Raw genomic sequence first — 6256 nt, forward strand, 5'->3', positions numbered from 1 at the left:
TTTGACACTTGGTTTCAAGTTTTCCCCTTCTTTCTTCCAGTTTAACCGTGGATTTTAAGGTTCCCTCACATCGTGGCTGTAAAGTGCTAATGAGCCTTATCTCTTAAGATACTGTCATAAAATACACTCATGAAGTTTATCAGCTCGGTAAGCTTTACATTTTATTGTAATGTGTGTTTGCAGTGTGCTAAGTGGAACAGGGAGTATTTTGTGACTACATGGTCAAACACAGCAGGTAGGGGATTTGCTTTAGCTGATAGAGTTCTTTGCAACAGAACAAAATAACAGAGTAGGATTTTTTTTTTTCCTGTTTCTAATGGATCAAACAACTCCTGAATGTGCTGTGTGGTCTTCAGTCTGTCTGTGACCTTAAATCCTTCTTCTGTAGGATGGGGGGAATATTTGCTGGTTGAGTTGCTGAAGGTGGGTGATGGTTTAAAAAAACAAACAAACACAAACAAACAAAAAAACCTTAAACTCTTCCTTTGGGAAAAACATACCCAATGTCAAACCCAAAAAACAGCACTTTGATACACCCTCTGTAGAACATGCAAACTCAACAGTATCCCACATCAATGTGAGTCTGTGCTGGCTGGAAGGTAGCATGGAGTGTGCAGCTCATGTTGATGAGATGCCATAAAGCATGGGGGAGCTGGTATGAGTTTTATGAGCAGATTCATTTGGCCTAGCTCATTAAAATAGCATTAATTGGATAGCCAGACAATTTTCACAATGGCAGTAAAAGTTTCCTTTCTTGGAAAACCTGCTCAGAGTGCTCCAGAGACTGAAGTAGCATAATGGGCCATATGATGTGCATAGCAGGAGGTAGTTTCTTGTGTTGTTGTATGGCAACGTGTGATTTCCTCTAGAAGTGAATGATGTACTGAGATGCACATAGGAATCTCTGAGCTTAGGTTAAAACCATGTCAAATGGCCCTCTTGGTGCTGGGAGAAATGGGCAAGTGTGAGCCAGAGCCTTGATCTGCTGTTGGGAAACCTCTGAGACCAAACTGTAGAGCATCTTCCCAGAGCAGGTAGGGTGAAGAGCTTCAGTTTCCAAGGCCGTGTCCTTCTGGGGAAGGTCAGCTCATGAATTAAAGAACTATCTCCTCTTTGCTTAATTCTGCTGGACTATTAGGATGGAGGAAAAACACATTCTGAGATGAGTGATGGTGTTTCTTGAGTGGCCTCTATATGTAATGTGTAATCAGGTGAGATGGGTTTCCCAGATGAATTAAATTACCTTTACACTTGGTGTCTATGGTTGACACTGGATTTCTAGTTTCTGTTTCTCGAGCATCCCAAGCTCTTGTCTGTGAACTGGTCCCAACTCTTCTCCAAAAAACATCAGCTTTGGCTTTTGTGGGCTCTATGTCTTCAAAAATATACCTGCCCCAGTCCCTTCTGAAAGTGAGTGGTTACCGTTTAAATTGCATCTCCAAGTGTTCTAGGCTCCCTGCTGCCATCAGTCAGCTGTAGGTGACAGCTTCTCCATCCCTGCACACTGGGGACATGCTGCTAGGGGTGTGTGGGAGTGCACTGGTGCTCACTGGCTGACCCCTCTTGTAGCCTTGGCTTTGGTGTTACAGGAGTGCCTGCTCCAAAGTGATGTGTATGGCCTGGCATGTTGCTCATGACTTGTTTGCTGCCATCTTTTGTAGGCTTCCCAATTCATTACTGAGAAATGGTGCTGATGGGCTGCTCCCAGCCCTGTGCTCAGCCCTGCTGAGCTGGGTGCATTGTGGGGCTTTGTTGTGGTCTGCTCAAACCTTTAAATATCCTCACTGTAATTTCTCTCTCTGCAGGTTGATTATATATATATATATATTTTTTAATTGGTACACTTATGCTTGGTATTGCAATAGAAGTCAGGCAGTCCTGAGGGACATATCTGCACTTCTTTCCAAATTGGAGAAGCTGGTTCTGCTTCTGCAAATATCAGGTTGGATATTAGGAAAAACTTCTCAGAAAGAGGCAGCATTGGCACAGGCTGCCCAGGGAGGTGGTGGAGTTACTGTTCCTAGAGGTGTTTAAGAGCCTTGGAGATGTGGCACTGAGGGACAGAGTGGGCATGGTGGGTTGGGGATGGACTTAGGGATCTCAGAGGTCTTTTCAAACCTTAATTGTTCTATGAAATCTTGCTTGAGGTTTCATAGTCTTCTGATTGCATGGGCACAAGTCATGTTCTGTATGGACCCCATTTCAAGGCCAGGCTGGATATGGCTCTGGACAGCCTGGTCTGGTGGCTGGTGACCCTGCACATAGCGGGGGGGTTGAAACTAGATGAGCATTGTGGTCCTTTTCAACCCAGGCCATTCTATGATAATTCTATTCCCCTAAGCAATGGGAAGCTTGGTGAGGGCATGAGGGCATTGCAAAGTATTTGGCAAGCAAAAAAAATAAAAATAAAAAAGTGCTTCCACTTAACTTGTGAACTTGGCTAAGCTTGGAGGCCTCTGTGTTGATAATTCTTAGCTCAGTTCTCAGATCTAAGCACCTCAAGCCAAGCAGCTAAGAGGACGCTGGGGTACCTCTTTCTGTTTCCTCAGCAGTGACTTCTAGCATCCCTCCTAAGATATATGGGGGTCTGCATCACTGCAGCTCTCTGTGCCCCTGCATCTTGGTGCAGCCTAATGTGCTGAGCTGCTCCCTCATATGTGGCCAACTGGGAAACAGCTGAGTGTTGCTGCATTTTAGGATGCCCCCAACGTGGGCGAATCCTTTTTGCACTATCTTAGTGGTGTTGGATATGCAGACCTCTCCCAGAGCCATCGATGGCAGTGGGGTGGCACAGCTCAAAGTTCAGCTTTCAAGCTGCTGTAAGCTCTGCAGCCCCACAGCCCTTGGGGGCTGCCCATCTCCTCCAAGAAACCCAATCCCGAAGCCTAAACCCCTCTGGGGACAGTTGACCAAAACTGATACTTTATTTAACAGAACTGACTTGTTTTGCTTAATCTTGACAAAATTCTTCCCTTGCCCTAATCATCTCCCAGTGTAAGGTGAGATCTTGAAATACCTGGCAAACTAATAGCGCAGCTCTTTGGGCCTTTCTGTAAGCAAAAGTGGGAGGGGGAGCAGGGGTGTTTTCAGCCCCAGCCAAGGATAGAACTTCTGCTGGGAGCTAGCAGGGAGCTATTTCCCTGTCAGTGGTTAGCAAGCTCATCTGACAGGCCAGAGGTGAAGCAGCTGCTCGAGCTGAATAAGGATCAACCAAAGGATCTAACCAAAGAGCCAATGCTTCCTATGGCTTATTAGCATGGCTATGTTGCATCCCTGGTGGCTGTATCTACTGGCTTGTCTATGTTGACTCAGGAAAATCCAGAGGCTTAGCATGAGTTTGGGGGGCCAAGTGCTGACCTCACCTGCTCCAGTGATGGGTGCTGTGAGGCTGCTGGGCTGCTATGCATGATGTTGTGCTTCATCTGCTGTTGGACAGACCCCAGCATGGGGCAGATGGTAGCCTTATCCAAACAGGTGCTTCTGTGGGTCTGCCTACACTGTTATCTTCCATGTGACCCAAATTAAGCATTTCCAACTGGTCTCTGATCCATCTGGATGTATTCAGAGACATTGGGTGACTTACTGCTTTATGGATGATGTCTGTGCTCCCATCACCTGCATGGTTTTGGGTATGTGTCTAAAGCTTAGGGTATTTCAGCTTGTATATCAGGACTGTTACTGAGGGAAGAGTCTCTGAACAGAGTCAGGGACTTGGTGCGTGTCTCTTGGGTAGCTGGGCTGCTCTCAGGACCCCTGAAGGCTCTTGGACTATGGACGATGCCTTTGGTAGGACATGAGGTAATGGTCTTAAGTTGCTCTGGGCTGGGGGGGTGTGGGTCAGGTTGGATTTGAGGAAAAATTTCTTTTCAGAAAGAGCGGTCTGGCATTGGATCAGGCTTCCCTGGGAGGTGGTGGGGTCACCATCCCTGGAGGTGTTCAAGAGCCATGGAGATGTAGCACTGAGGGAGATGGTCTAGAGTGGTCACAGACATGGTTTGATGGTTGGATAAGATGATCTTAAGGGTCTTTCCAACCTTAATGATTCTGTTATAAAGAACACTGGTGTTTAAATGCCTAATGAAGCAGAACCTTCTGATGAGGCTGAGGGTACTCCTTCTATTGCAGCTTTAAAAGAGGTGCCACGAAAAATGCCACTGTTTGCTAGGTGACCTCTGAATTTCTAAGAAGCAGGAAAACCCCTAGCTTCAGCCTGAAAGATGTGTCTCTGAAACAAGCCTTGTAGCTGAGGCTTCATTTTAGGGGTGAAGTTGTACCCGCTGTCTTCTCTGGGGGATGCACAGCTGGATTTTGTGCAACTGCAGCCCTTGCATAGAGCACCAGCAACGCATTGCTCTTACTACTGTCAGCTGCTTGAACGCCTCTGTGTATCTAAAACTTGAAGGCTGGCAAAGAAAGAAATCTGACCAGTGCAATGGAAACCTTCAATTCCCCACAGTCCCAGGAGGAGCAGAGCAGCTCCAGGCTGGGGTGAGGAATGAACTCTGTTCGTACACTGCCTCGCCTCTCCAGGAGGAGCAGCAGCCAGGAAAAATATCAACAGTTCCATTAAAAAGTCTGCTGGTTTGCTGAAGTAGTGAAATAAACATACCTGGAGGCATAACAGCTTGAACCACACAGGAAACATTAACTAGAACGAACACACGCAGGCTTGCTCCCTCTCCCCCTGTGTATCTACCCGATAAAAACACTGCCTCCATGGCAATGTGTAAATCAAACAGCAGCTGGGGGGATTATTCTTAGCTGGGGGAAGAACGGGTTGGGATCAAGCAGGGGCTCATTGCTTTCCTAGAAAGGCAAAATTTGTATGGAGACTGGGCTGGTGCTTCTGCCTGCAGCAGCAAAGAGGTACTGTGGGACAGTTGTCCCTTTTCACCTTTCCTGGTTCTGCTGGGGGCTGAAGTCATTTTGCTTCGAGCTGTTGAAAATCTGGGGGTGTGAAGTGTCTCTTCATAGGAGAGAGGTGGATGTGATAGCATCAGATGGGAAGGCAGCAACCTCTAGTTGTTAGTACGGGTAGAGATGGGTTTGATCCTCTCCTGAGCCCATCATGTCCCTTCTGACAGGACAGGGGGTGGGATGGCCACCGTTAGTGAGCTCTGAGCATGGCCTGGATGAGAGGTGCCAAAACATCTTGGAGCACTAGCCCAGTTCCCTCAGCTGCCTGTAAAAACAGCATCCCTTTGGCCATACCCTGCATATGTGGCACGCAGAGAAATACATGTGGAAAATGCCTCTGCTTGCAACCAGATGGCACCTGTCAAGCACAAGTAGACATTTCTATTACAGTAGCCTTGTTTGAGTGTCTTGGAGCACTCCCAGCCTTTGCAAAGCAAAATAGCGTGGCTTTAGCTGTCCTCCCAGAGGCAGATTGATGTGGTTATTGCATGCTCCAGACAGTCCGTGCTCCCCGGCCTCATCTGCACAGCCACTTAGCACAACTAATCCGAACTGACTTTTAAAGTGGATTAGTTCAATTACTCTTAACTAGCCCCTGTGGAAACGCTCTCCTTGGGGATTAAAGAGCCTTAATTCACTTTAACACACTTGATTTCAGTGCAAATCAGGCTAAACTGAATTAAGAGCACTTCAGAGCCCAGTGTGGAGGCCATCCTTCAGAGCTGATGTGGTTTAACCACCCCACTTTGCATTCCTGTGCTGAATTCATTCCTATTAGCCTTTCTGGAGTGTCCCCTTACAGATGGTGAATACAGTCAGCCTCTCAGAGTCAGAGCTGCATGCACATTGCCAGGCTGATGCGTGAACCAGCTCCTGTGCTGTGTCAGCGCCTCAGAGTGCCTGGACAGAGTGTTGTAGAGGTGTTTGTCCTTTCTTTTGTGTTCTTTTTTTTCCCTTTCCAGGCTTTGCTTTTTGAAATTTGAATAACTGGCCTCTGCTTTTTCACATAAATGCAGGGCAGTGGTCGCATGGGTTTTCCTCTGCTGGACGGAACGGTAGTGCTTCATCAGCAGCGCGTTTCCTTTTGGAGATGAACTGTGGTGGCAAAAGTGCTCAATCTCTGTTTCCTTAAACCTTGAAATAAAAATTGCCACTTTAACTATGGAAGACTTATCGCTTTGGAGAGAGTTGAGCAGGACAGGAGTCTTCTCATGGGTTTTACCCATTGGATGACATCTGTGCTGGGAAGCAGAGGGGAATCCTAGCAGTGCTGACTAGGGCTAAGATCCATGAACAGCAGAGGGAAGCATCAGTTTTTTTTGTGTTTTTTTTTTTCCTT

The sequence above is a fragment of the Meleagris gallopavo genome, chromosome 6 (assembly GCF_000146605.3).
Source record: "Meleagris gallopavo isolate NT-WF06-2002-E0010 breed Aviagen turkey brand Nicholas breeding stock chromosome 6, Turkey_5.1, whole genome shotgun sequence".
Classification (NCBI taxonomy): domain Eukaryota; kingdom Metazoa; phylum Chordata; class Aves; order Galliformes; family Phasianidae; genus Meleagris; species Meleagris gallopavo.